At 41.3% G+C, this 14,258-nt stretch overlaps 2 long non-coding RNA genes across 2 annotated transcripts; one reads left to right on the top strand and one right to left on the bottom strand.

The window, feature by feature from the left end:
• Positions 1 to 11: 11 nt before the first annotated feature.
• On the bottom strand, positions 12 to 11,101 carry LOC116095414. The gene is made up of 2 exons (XR_004120587.1): positions 10,941 to 11,101; positions 12 to 380 (listed from the first exon to the last, which is right to left on the bottom strand). It is a non-coding gene; the product is annotated as an uncharacterized LOC116095414 (long non-coding RNA).
• A 917-nt stretch (positions 11,102 to 12,018) lies between these two features.
• LOC116095415 lies at positions 12,019 to 13,188 on the top strand. Its single transcript, XR_004120588.1, has 2 exons — positions 12,019 to 12,201; positions 12,891 to 13,188. It is a non-coding gene; the product is annotated as an uncharacterized LOC116095415 (long non-coding RNA).
• The last annotated feature ends 1,070 nt before the right edge of the window (positions 13,189 to 14,258 follow it).

Here is a 14,258-nt window from a genome sequence, read left to right on the forward strand (position 1 = left end):
ACCCAAAAATGTATACACTGAAATTTACTTAACTATGGGTGATTAAATCTTCCTTTATTTCTCCTTCTTTCTTCCTGTGTTTCTGGCCAATTGCAGGATTCCCGGAAATCTAGTAGAACAACATTCTTTTCCCCAAACTAGTAGAACAACATTGTGGTCCTCATCCCCACCCCCCACCTCCCCACCCCCAGATGTCCTTAGCATATCTCCTGCCTGTTTGATACCAGAGCTTTGTTAAAACGAGACTGGTCTTGAGAATTTCTTCCCAGGAGCTAAGTTCTGGGAGGCTGCTTGGTTCAGGAGTTGGGGAAAGCATTCCCTGAGTGGTTCTGACGTGTGGCCTGGCTATGAAGAGGCACTTCCAAGGGATTACTTTCTACCTGTAGGAAAAGAAAGAACAAGATCACTTCCTGAGAAGGTACCAGAGCAAAACTCAAGACATCAGTTCTTTTCCTACTACGCTAGCAAGGTTAATAAATGAGAAACCAGACATGAACAATATGCTCCTCATATTCCAATGTTCTATTTTATATTTATTTTTATGTTCATTGGTGTTTTGTCTGCATGTATGGCTATGTGAGGATGACAGAACTGGAGTAACAGTCAGGTGTGATCTCTCCTGTGGATGCCTGTGATCTCTCCTGTGGATGCCTGGAACTGAACCCTGGGTTTTCTGGAAGAGCTCCCAGTGTTAACCTCTTAGCCATCTCTCCAGCCAATAATATTTAATTATTTTAAAAGATTATTTTTTTCTGTTTTCACCATGAAATGAATCCAGTCTGTCCCAGTATTTGGTGGTCATGTGTTTATCAACCCACTTGGCACAGCATTTACTTATGTGCTTTATTATATCAATTCCAATACATTTTTATAAATTTCATTTATTATATCTTAGTATTATAGCACATGAGATCATGTTCACCTCCACATTTTACTTTTAACAAGAAGTATTTCATATTTTTTAATTAATATTTCTATTATTTAAAGTTTCACCTTTAGACATTTCACGTGTTTATTCTCAAGTCAATGTCAAGGCTGAGTTTGTAATCTCAAATGAAGAATGGATGTCCAGTTTATTCAAGCTACAAGTAACACCTAAGGTCCAGGGGTGGTGGCACATGCCTTTAGTCTCAGCACTCAGGAGGCAAAGGCAGGCAGGCCTCTCTGAATCTAGGACCGGCTTGGCCTACAGAGTGAGTTCCAGGACACCAGGACACCGAGGTTGACACAGAGAAACCCTGTCTTGAAAAACAAAACAAAACAAACAAACAAAAAGAAATACCTGATCGTGATAGTTTTCAAAATAAAATAGAACATGATTTAAACAGTTGGACTTCGTTTTTCTCACAGATATTTTCATTTTTCAGTAGGAAGCATAAAGTTACTAACAGTTCTGATTGGAAGAGAGTCTCAATGTGTGATGGAGACTAGCCTCCTTAACACTGGTGTTAGAGGTATACATTGTCCCTGGAGGATCAGATAATCAATTTTAATTACATTATATCCTAACACCGTTGGCAGAAGGAAAGTGTCTTCATACCAAGAAACTGGAGGACTCTGAGGTTTGATCTTGACACCTGGAAACATGATTCTGGGCTATACAGAAAGCTGTGATTAGAGGTTCTACATTAGGAACTAGACAGCAGCTAGTTATCAAAGGCCCAAGGATGAATGAAGTCTTACAGTAATCCAGTAGAGATGAAAATATCCAGAGCTAAATCGTGGGACCCTCACACTGCAGGGTAGGGAAGTAAAATGAGGAACAATGGTCCCCACACCCCATGATTTTTAACTCTTTTATGATACTTTTTAGGATCAATTGTAAAGAATGGTTCATGGTGTGCAAACTTTATAAAAGCATCATTTTATCTGCCTTATATAATAGGCTAAAACATTCAAATAATTTTTTAATCATCAAATATTATTTAATAATTCTTAAAATACTAGTGAATGAAATTGTATTTTTAGATTGTTCCCTATTTTTGATTCCCTTCGGTTTTCATTTGACATTAACTACTTTCATCACAAAGGTTTACAAATTATACCTTTATACCTCTGCAATGGTTTGAATATGCTTGTCCTGTAGGGAATGGTACTATTTGGAGGTATGGCCTTGTTAGAGGAAGTGTGTCACTGTGAGGGTTGGCTTTGGAGGTCTCCTCCTATGCTCAGGCTCTACCCATTTAGAGGAGAGCTTCCTCCTAACTGCCTGAGGATGCCAGTCTCTCCTGACTGCCTTTCAATCAAGATGCAAAACTATCAGCTCCTTCTCCAACACCATGTTTGCCTGCATTCGGCCATGATTCCTTCTATGAAAAAAAAAATGGACTTAACCTCTGAAACTATAAGCCAGCCTCAATTAAATGTTTGCCTTTCTAAGAGTTGCCTTGGCCCAGAAGATGCTCCAACATGTAGTAAGTCACATGCTCCACTATGTTCATAGCAGCCATATTTAGAATATCCAGAAGCTGGAAACAACCCAGATGTCCCTCAACAGAGGAATGGATACAGAAAATGTGGTACATTTACACAATGAAATACTACTCAGCCATTAAGAATGATCACTTCATGAAATTCGCAGTCAAATGGATGGAACTTGGGAATATCCTGAATGAGGTGACTCAGTCACAAAGGAACAAACACCATATGTACTCACTGATAAGTGGATATTAGCTCAAAAATTCAGAATACTCAAGATTCAATTCACAGACCATATGAAGCCTAAGAAGAAGGAAGACCAAAATTAAAGGCAAACAGCTAATTGAGGCTGGCTTACAGTTTCAGAGGTGTAGTCCATTTTTAGAAGGGTGAACAAAATACTTCCAGGAAGAAAAATTTAGACAAAGTGTGGAGCAGAGACTGAAGGAAAGGCCATCCAGAGACTGCCCTACCTGGGGATCCATCCCTTATACAGCCACCAAAGCCGGATGCTATTGTGGATGCCTGGAAATGCTTGCTGATGGAAGCCTGATCTGGCTGTCTCCTGAGAGGCTCTGCCAGAGCCTGACAAATAAGAAGCAAAAGCTCACAGCCCACCATTGGACTGAGCTTGGGGTCCCCGACAGAGGACTTGGGGAAGGGACTGAAAGAGCTGAGGGGGTTTGCAGCCCCATGGAGGGACCAACAGTGTCAACAGGCCAGACACCCCCAAGCTCCAGGGGACTAAACCACCAACCAAAGAATATACATGGAGCAACCCATGGCACTGGCCACATACGTGGCAAAGGATGGTCTTGTTGAACATCAGTGAGAACATCACCTTGGGCCTGAGGGTGTTTGATTGCCCAGTGTAGGGGTGCCAGGGCTCGAGTGGGTGGGGGGCACCCTCATAAAGGTGGGGGAGGGGGGATGGGATAGGGGGTTTCTGAAGGAGAGACCAGGAAAGGAGAAAATGTTTAAAATGTAAATAAAAAAATATACAATAAAAAAATAAAAGTGTTGCCTTGGTCATGGTGTATCTTCATAGAAGTGGAACCTCTAACTAAGACAACCTCCTGGGTGTACAAAAGCCCTTTATTCATTTAATAGCCATGTTCCTGTGAAATGCTCTTCGTTAATTTTACACTTAACAAATCTCTGGTCAATTTTCAAATTTTCCCTTAGTGCCAGAATATTGAGCATGTAGAAACTATTTCTCTCATCTCTTACTTGCTGACTTTAAGAATTATCAGGTCTTTCTCATGTTGTTTTCTTAATTTTCTCATCCTTATTATCAATGACAGGATATCCTTAATTCCAAACTTAATTACTACTGATAATGTATCATTTTAAAAGTATTTTCTTCATAACTGTCTTAGTTACTTGTCCGTTGCTATGGTAAAATGCCATAAACAAGGCAGTTTATAATAGAAAGTGTTTAACTAACAATTTCAGAGAATTATGGCAGAACAGAGGGATGGAGACAGCAACAGCTCAGAGCTCATCTCTTGTTCCACAAGGTGGAGGTAGAGTCAATTTTAAACGGCCCAAGTCTTTTGAAACCTCAGAAACTACTCTACCATGACACACTTCCTCCAACAAAACCATAACTTCTTATTCTGCCCAAACAGTTCTATGAACTGGAGACAAAACATTCAAATACAGAAGCCTCTATGGACCATTCTCACTTATAACACTACAATTACTTTGGCTATTTAATCTTTCCACTGTTAACATGTGTCCTGGTTATTATCTTTTTTTTTTCTCAAGGTAGCTCTGTATGAGCATGCTAGATTTTCTTCTTTTCAAGTAAACAATTTGAAGATGCATCACCTTATCCTCCACTAACCTACTAAAAATAAATGAAAAAAGAAGAAGAAGGAAGAGGAGGAGGAGGAGGAGGAAGGGGAAGGAGGAAGAGGAGGAAGAGGAAGAAAAAGAACCACCACCACTAGCAGCAGCTGATTTCTGGAAATGTTGTGGTTTGAATGAGAAATGTCCCCCATAGGTTCTCATATTTGAATGATTGGTCCCAGTTGGTTGCTCTGTTTGGGGAGGTTTAGGAGCTGCAGTCTTGCTGGAGAAAATTCATCACACAGAGCAAGCTTTGAGAAAAAAATCTCTACCTCTTTCCTGTTTGCTTTCTTTGCTTAATCTGATGAATAAAAGATTCCTGTGCTTCCTGCCATGACCACTGTGCCTTTAATCCCAGCACTTGGGAGGCAGAGGCAGGTGGATTTCTGAGTTCGAAGCCAGCCTGGTCTACAGAGTAAGTTCCAGGATAGACAGGGCTTCACGGAGAAACCCTGTCTCAAACAAAACAAAACAAAACAAAACAAAACAAACAAACAAAAAAAGATGGAAAATGCCGCCAACACAAGGATGGAAACTTTCAACAAACCCAAAGGAAGATAACCACACAAACATAAAAATAATATTTAAAATAACAGGAAGCAACAATCACTATTCCTTAATAACTCTTAATATCAATGGACTCAATTCCCCAATAAAAAAGACATAGATTAAGAGACCGGATTCATAAAAATGACCTAAACATGTATACAGCATTTTGCTGTATACAGGAAACAGCTGGGTGGTGGTGGCACACGTCTTTAATCCCAGCACTTGGGAGACAGAGGCAGACGGAATTCTGAGTTCCAGGCTATTCTGGTCTACAGAGTGAGTTCCAGGATAGCCAGGGCTATACAAAGAAACCCTGTCTTGAAAAACAAACAAACATACAAAACAAAACAAAAAGCAACTTGGGGGAGAATAGAGGTTTATTTAGCTTTTACATCCAGATTACAATCTATCATTGAAGAACATCAGGAAGAGAATTTAAAGCAGAAACCTGGAGGTAGGAACCATAGGGAAATAATACTTGCTGACTCACTCTCTGGATTGCTCATGCTTAGCTAGCATCTTATATAACCTGGACCGCCTAGCCTAAGGTCACTGTACCTAAACATTGTAAAAGCAATACACATCAAACTAGTAGCCAAAATAAAACTAAATGGAGAAAAATTGAAGCAATCCCACTAAAATAAGGGACTAGACAAGGCTGCCCACTCTCTTTCTAACAATTCAATATAGTACTTGAAGTCCTTTGAAGACAACAAAAGGAGTTCAAAGGGATACAAATTGGAAAGGAAGAAGTCAAAATATCACTATTTACTGATGATATGATAGTATTCTTAAGTGACCCCTCAAAACTTTATCACAGAGCTCCTACAGCTGATAAACAACTTCAGCAAAGTGGCCGGATATAAAATTAACTCTAACAAATCAGTAGCCTTCCTATACTAAAGGATAAGCAGGCTGAGAAAGAAATTAGAGAAACTACACCCTTCACAATAGTCGCAAATAATATAAAATATCTTGGTATGACTCTAACCAAAGAAGTGAAGGATTTATATGACAAGAACTTCAAGTCTCTAAAAAAAGAAATTGAAGAAGACCTCAGAAGATGGAAAGATCTCCCATGCTCATGAATTGGTAGGATTAATATAGTAAAAATGGCCATCTTGCCAACTACAATCTACAGATTCAATGTGGGCCCCATTAAAATTCCAACTCAATTCTTCATAGTTAGAAAGATCAATTTACAAATTCATTTGGAATAACAAACAAAACAAAACAACATCAACAACAACAAAACCACCAGGATAGCAAAAAGTATTCTCAACAATAAGAGAACTTCTGGGGGAATCACCATCCTTGACCTCAAGCTGTACTACAGAGCAATAGTGTTAAAAACTGCATAGTATTGGTAAGGTAACAGGCATGTAGATCAATGGAATAGAATTGAAGACCCATAAATGAACCCACACAACTATGGTCACTTGATCTTTGACAAAGGAGCTAAAACCATCCAGTGGAAAAAAGACAGCATTTTCAACAAATGGTGCTGGTTCAACTGGTGGTCAACATATAGATGAATGCAAATTGATCCATTCTTATCTCCTTGTACAAAGCTCAAGTCCAAGTGGATCAAGGACCTCCACATAAAACAGATATACTGCCAGGCAGTGGTGGCACACGCCTCTAATCCCAGCACTTGGGAGACAGAGGCAGGCAGATTTCTGAGTTCAAGGTCAGCCTGGTCTACAGAGTGAGTTCCAGGACAGCCAGGACTACAGAGAAACCCTGCCTCGAAAAAACAAACCAAAACAAAACTAAAAAACAAACAAACAACAACAACAACAACAAACCAGATACACTGCATCTAATAGAAGAGAAAGTGGGGGAAAGTCTTGAACACATGGGCACAGGGAAACATTCATGAACAGAGAATACCAATGGCTTATGCTCTAAGGTCAACAATCAACAAATGGGACCTCATAAAATTGCAAAGCTTCTGTAAGGCAAATGACACTGTCAATAGGACAAAAATGCAACCAACAGATTGGGAAAAGATTTTTACCAATCTCACATTCATTAGAGGGCTAATATCCAATATATACAAAGAACTCAAGAAGTTAGACTCCAGAGACACAAATAACCCTATTAAAAAATGGGGAACAGAGCTAAACAGAGAATTCTCAACCAAGGAAACTTGAATGGCTTAGAAGGACTTAAAGAAATGTTCAACATCCTTAGTCATCAGGGAAATCAAAAAGACTGAGATTCCACCTCACACCACTCTGAATGGCTAAGATCAAAAACTCAGGTGACAGCAGATGCTGGCGAGGATGTAGAAAAAAGAACACTCCTCCATTGCTGGTGGGATTGCAAGCTGGTACAACCACTCTGGAACTCAGTCTGGCAGTTCCTCAGAAAATTGAATATACATACTATCTGAGGACCCAGCTATACCACTCCTGGGCATATACCCTGACGATGCTCCAACATATAATAAGGACACATGTTCCACTATGTTCACAGCAGCCATATTTATAATAGTCAGAAGCTAGAAATAACTCAGATATCCCTCAACATATGAATGGATACAGAAAATGTGGTACATTTATACAATGGAATGCTTCTTGGCTATTAAAAGCAATGACTCCATGAAATTTGCAGGCAAATGGATGGAACTTGAAAATATCATCCTGAGTGAGGTAACTCAGTCACAAAAGAACACACACAGTATGTACTCGCTGATAAGTGGGTATTAGCCCAAAAGTTCAGAATACCCAAGATTCAATTTACAGACCATATGAAGCCTAAGAAGAAGGAAGACCAAAATATGGCTGCTTCTGTGCTTCTTAGAAGGATGAACAAAATACTCACAGGAGGAAATATGGAGACCAAGTATGGAGCAGAGTCTGAAGGGAAGGCCATTCAGAGATTGCCCCACCTGGGGATCCATCCCTTATACAGCCACCAAACCTGGAAGCTATTGTGGATGCTGGGAAGTGCTTGCTGATAGAAGCATGATATGGCTGTCTCCTGAGAGGCTCTGCCAGAGCCTGACAAATACAGAAGCAGAAGCTCACAGCTGACCATTGGACTGAGTTCAGGGTCCCCGATAGAGGAGTTGGAGAAGGGACTGAAGGAGCTGAGGGGGTTTGCAGCCCCATGGAGGGAGCAACAGTGTCAACAGGCCCGACCCCCCCAGAGTTCCAGGGAACTGGACCATCAACCAAAGAATACACATGGAGGAATCCATGGCGTTGGCCCCATATGTGGCAGAGGACGGCCTTGTTGGGCATCAGTGGGAGGAGAGGCCCTTAGGCCTAAGGATGTTCGATGCCCCAGTGTAGGAGAATACCAGGACAGGAAGATGGGAGTATGTAGATGAATTGGGGAGCATCCTTATAGAGGCAGGGGGAGGTAGGATGGGATAGGGGTTCTCCAAAGGCGAGACATGGAAAGGGGAAAACATTTGGAATGTAAATAAAGAAAATGTCCAATAAAGAAAAGGAAAAATGGAAAAGAAATAAAGAGAGGACTTGTGATCCATTTCTGAGCAGGTACGTCTAGTGAATGGGAAAATGTTACTGGCTCTCCTTCCATCAAGCATCCTTACATAGAACATCCTTTTTGTAAATTTTCAAAAGAACATGTTAATGTGATCAAGTGCATTCCTGAGTAAACCCCAGACTCTCTCAACTAGAAAATGAGCATCTGCAACTTGTGCGTATTGGTGGTTGAAGAATATACTAAAGAAAACAAGAGCAGCTCAGTCAGAACATGCCAAAATGTATGGAACATGGGTCTCAAATCTCATTTCCTGCAGCTGGGCCATGAAGTTTTCTTCACCAGTGTGGTCTTTAGCAAGCCCGGATGAAATGGTATGGTATCCTCCATTGTTGATCATTGGGATCTTTGCCATTTCCAGAAATCAGTTCTGTATGCTTTGTCAACTCTCTGTTCTTTTTCATAGATGATACCCAAATCAAATAACAATGCTAATGTTTTATTATTCCATTTTAAAAGTTAAACTTCTCTGTCTTTCCTTTTTTAAAAAAAGATTTATTTTATTTATTTTATGTGTATGAGTACACTGTAGCTGTACAGATGGCTGTGAGCCATCATGTATGTGGCTGCTTGGAATTGAACTCAGGACCTCTGCTGGCCCCACTCGCTCCTGCCCTGCTCGCTCCAGTATAATTCACTATTGCTGTCTTCAGACACAACAGAAGAGGGTGTCAGATCTCATTACGGGTGGTTGTGAGCCATCATGTGGTTACTGGGATCCGAACTCAGGACCTTTGAAAGAGCAGTCAGTGCTCTTACCCGCTGAGCCATCTCGCCAGCCTCTGTCTTTCCTTTCTTTACATAAATATGATCATACTCGTATTTTTAAGTTGGTCCCTACGTTGCAAAAATAACGTAAGCAGAATAGTGATGGACAAAGTATACTCCAGGAATCAGAGTCCCATGACGTTAATGTTGCCTGGAGTTTGAAAACCCCAATATAATTCTCAGAAGAGGTTCATGTTGGACTATCAGATTTTCTTTATATTTAACTCAAGATCTAGAAGTTCATATATCTCAAATATTTATCCTTTTGTATGTATGTAATTAAAGTCCAGGAGATCGCTTATAGGAAATATCATTTATTAAGTAAATTATTAAGTTAGTCTTGTGCTGAATGTTGTACTATGTTCTTGATATGCTGGCTGCACTTACAGAATCTTTGTGGGTCTCAGACTTCCCAAAGCAGAGCACAGGAGATGCTATCAATAGCTAAAACACCAGTGTGTTTTTTATGGATTGTCCGTCTTACGGCCCACGACTCTCCTTTTTTTCCAAACATTTGTTCTTCCCCAAAAGATGTTACCAGATCATCTTGTCATCACTTAGTCTGTAACCCAGTCTTAGTTTCTTGGTATTCATAACATTATTCTCTCATCATTTGTTATAATGGCAACTTTAATTCTCTCCATTCACATGACACGAACATCATAAATGTTTCAGGGGAAAGTTGTTTTGGGTCCAGATCTATTGTCATGGAGACAGAGGGCCCTTGGGGTTTTATAAGCCTTGAAAAAGTCTCTATTTGCAGCATGTTTAATATTTATATAGAAATTACCTTTAATCTGTACTGTTTATTAAAAGGCAACTATCAAACACTAGAGTTATCTCCACTTGTGGGTCATGACCCCTTTGGGGGTCACATATGAGAAATACTATTTGCTGCAGGCCGGCTGATCTGGGCCTCCCTCAACCCGCGGGAGAAACGGAGGTCCTAGTCAGGTCGACAAGGCGTAGGCGAAGAAATGACGGCAGAGACGACACATGAAGTATAAGATCTAAATGTATTTCTTAAAAATGGCATCAGACTTTTACAGTCATTGCAAAAGAGAGATGGTAAATCTGGCAGCTCAATAGTTGAGGTACATCTGAGGCTATCTGAAACATACTGGGTCTAAAGCAGCAGCTATCTCCTCTGCACTGGTACTGCATCCCCCGGGCCCAAGCGCTCTGGGCCCCGGGGAATGCGGATTGCATGAATCTGAGTCCTAGCCCATCTATTGAATATCAGGTATATACATTATGATTCATAACAGTAGCAAAATTATAGTTCTGAAGTAACAATGAAATTGTTTATGGTTGGAGTTCACCACAACACGAGGAACTGTATTAAAGGGTCACATCACTAGGAAGTTGGGAACCTCTGCACTAGAGGGAAGGGATTATGTAATTCACCAGACCCAACTGGCTTCAGCATTCTATCTCAGCAAGCGATCTCCATCATTTGTAAAATGGAGAAAAACCAGTGATCCTCAGTCTGCTATGTGCCTAAATCTCCTTCTGGTTTCCCACCCCTTTCTGTGGCCCTGGCAAATCTCTTCATATTTTGAGATTTTCCTGCAGATTTCTAAACAATAAGGAAACAGAAAGCTATAAAAATGTATGAAACCAGCCGGGTGGTGGTGGCGCACGCCTTTAATCCCAGCACTTGGGAGGCAGAGGCAGGGGAATTTCTGAGTTCGAGTCCAGCCTGGTCTACAGAGTGAGTTCCAGGACAGCCAGGGCTATACAGAGAAACCCTGTCTCGAAAAACAAAACAAAACAAAACAAAACAAAGTATGAAACCATTTGCAAAATGCCATGTGAATATCAGTTATTACCTCCAACTCCTCTGACTTCACTGAACTTCATTTTAATGTTCCCCAAGGAATCTATATTCCCTCTGCCAGCCCCCATCAGGTGGCCACCGGTACGAGCATATCAGGTTGCCCTGTGAGCAGTTGGAGCTTGACCTTTCACTGAGCCAGGAGGCACCTCTTCAGTAATCTGTTGAAGGAATCTCTCACAATCAATTTTGCCACAGTTAGAGGCACTGATCGTCCTCAATAGTCCATCCTCAAGAGAAATGAACTCTGATTTTCATAATAATGTTATTTGCTATCCCATCATGCATATATTCATATTTTCTAAAGGAATGATACTTTGTCACCTGCAAGGAAAGATGAATTATGACCTTGAATTATGATACTGGGGTCACTTAGCTCCTTGAGAACTGGCTTTAGCTTATAGAATGAGATACACTTAGAAGGGCAGGGAGAGGTGATTGTGACATTTCTGACACACCACAGTCCTAGTTTTCGTGATTTATATTTGGGTGATTCATATTTGGGAAGATGTCCCATCTTCAAAGTGCATTAATTCTAACAATGCTATCTCCAGAGTACAATGAAATTTCAATTAGGCAAATATTTGGTGTCTTTAGAAAGAGAAATTCTAACCAAGACCTGAGCCATGTCTCTGGACCATTCAGTCTTTCCTCTGCACTCTAATTACTCTGAGCAGTACTTAGTCCTGGCATGGGATAGGCTAGGTTATGTGGGACCCATAGAACCAATGCTTCCCTACTGAGCATCCAGGATAGTAAAAGACAAATAAACCACCACCCTTGAAATGGATCTTAAAAGGCTAGACTTTAGTGGTTAAAGTATGAAGGCCCTGCATTCAAAGGATAAGGAAAAGTCTGCCTACCCATCTCTAGTAAAACACATTCTATCCTGGATAAAAGCTGGGAAGGTGGGAGTTGCTATTCAATTCTCAGCTTCAGGGGATAGAGGGAGACTAAAACAAATCGCCTCATCTCCTTTCCTGTGTCCATGTGGCATGCTTCAGACCATAAGGAACATAGAACTCCTGGCCACCGAACTCCAGCTTTTGTTAGTGGTAGAGGTGGGATAAGGACATTATTTCCCTCCCCACAGCCTGGACAGAAGTCTGCCTCTTTTCCTTTCCTATCACATCTCAGAGAGTATATAGAAAGCTCTGAATGGTACCCAGCATCACTGGGTATGGAACTTCCACCTTTTGACTGTTAAAAACTGTTAGGCACAGGATGTGAGGAGTGAAAAAAGAAAGAAAAAGAAGGTGACGTCTCTGTTTTCTCTTCTCCCACAAAGGAGGAAGAATGACTGAATGAGCTTTTAGAAGTTACAGGAAGCTAGGAGGGGAGAGGAGAGTATACAATTTATAGATGTGAGAGGGGAATCAAGTATCTCTCAGCAAAACCCAGGCTAGCCACAGGAAAAGATTTGGATTCATAAATAATGACACAGGGATCGATCTAAGTCACATGGGTCCATCTTCTGTGTAGGGAACCTCGAAGTCAGCTCAAACACCTCCAAAACAAGTATTCTCAGCACAGAGAAGGACAGAGGGCCGGGATAAGGGACAAAGAGAGGAGACAGAGGAAGAAGAAGGGGAAAGGAACAAAGAAAAGGAGCAAGAGAGAGAGAGGGAGGTGGGGCATTTGTCCCGGGGGGTGGGGGTGGGGGACAAAGGACTGTCTCTGAATAGAGAAAGATATAGGAAAAAGGAGGGATAAAAAAGGGGGAGGTTTAGAAAAAGGTAGAAACCCTGTATTAGGATGAGGTGTTTAATTTTAATTGGACATGTTAGTTAGGAGCCAAAGGAGGCTTTTGATTCTGGACTTAAATACTTTGATAGCTGGACCTTGGTAATCAGCCTAAGGAGGAGGAATTGGCCAAATAAGGAAATAAACCTTGTGGGGATAGTTTTAGGAATGTAATCTAACAGGTTTTTTTTTCTTTTTTTAGCAAGGTGGAGGGAATGGAGAAGAAGGGCGAGACCTGCCAGAGCCACATGCTTGAGTGGGCTAGTGTCCCTTCATTGTGTCCCTCAAGGAGCCCATCTCTGAAGAAGTTCTGAGACAGTATATTTTCCATTTAGATACTCTTTGACATGTAAGAAAATTAGCCATTAAAGGATGGACATAGAACTGGGTGATAGACTTTGCAGGTCCGAACGACAAGATGATTATGCCAAGGTCAACTTAAAGATCTCCTGCATTTGTAATGTACTTTGAAAGAAAAACTATAAGCATGGTGACAGGAACATGTGTCAGAGCTGGATCTCATATCGCCATTAAGGAATAATGAGAGGTGGGGTGGGGGTGGGGGCAGGAAAGAGGGAGAGGAAGGGATCTAAAGAGCAGGGGGAAGAAGACCACAGGGAGAAAGGGGGAGGGGAATAAGAATCATCATCCCATAATGCCCATGGAATAAACTGCATGTTCTCCACCCATGACCTAAGAGTCTGCCACTTTTGAAAGCCCACGACACTACACAGCACCAGCACCCAGGGGAACAGGGTCTTTGGAGAACACTGTATGCAAGCTATAGCATCCCATAAATGGAAGCTGGTTCTGACGCGTCCTTGAGTGTCATTCTTCCCCTCTCATCTCATCAATAGCCTCTGCCCCTGTGCAGAAATCCCCAGGGTCCCCTCCTCACCCTCTTCACATTAACCTGCCCTACTCATTAGAGCAGCTGCTTTCTTTCTCATATTGGTTTCTGACTGTCATTTTCCCTTTAGATATGCACAACCACCAACTGAAAGCAAAAGTTGAAAGTTTTTTTTTCTTTCAGAATTTCCATATATAAAAGACTACCCCCATCCTAGTCAACATTCAATATTTTTGGAAACAAGGGATTGTCCTTGTTATGAAGTAACGCAATAGTCACTGTGGCAAATGGAAAGAAAATTTTGTAGTCACTTCACACTAGCATCCAATAAGAGCCTTTCAAGGGATGAGAGCCACCTGGTGGGCAAGAGGTGCAAAACACCCAGTGATTTTCTAATCTGCAGAACTCAGTGATTTTCTAGTCTGTGCAGAACTCCATCTCCTGGCTGATTTTTCTCCACAGTTAAATGAGCACTTCCTCGAGGGGAGAAAAAGTGGCCTTATTATTGGACAGAGCTGTGCCTTTAGCTTTCCCATCTTGGAGAAAGAACATTTGGATTCAAGGACACCAACTTTCAGTGATGGACAGCCTGGTGAAGAAAGTGGCAACCTGGGTTCCTGGGCTCAAGCTTGCTCTGCCCAACTGCATAAGAATTGAGCACACACTAGGAGCAGGTCAGCCTGGCAATCTAAGTATGGACCTGCGGGGGAGGATAGGAAA

This window comes from Mastomys coucha, unplaced genomic scaffold (genome assembly GCF_008632895.1).
Source record: "Mastomys coucha isolate ucsf_1 unplaced genomic scaffold, UCSF_Mcou_1 pScaffold18, whole genome shotgun sequence".
Taxonomy (NCBI): Eukaryota; Metazoa; Chordata; class Mammalia; order Rodentia; family Muridae; genus Mastomys; species Mastomys coucha.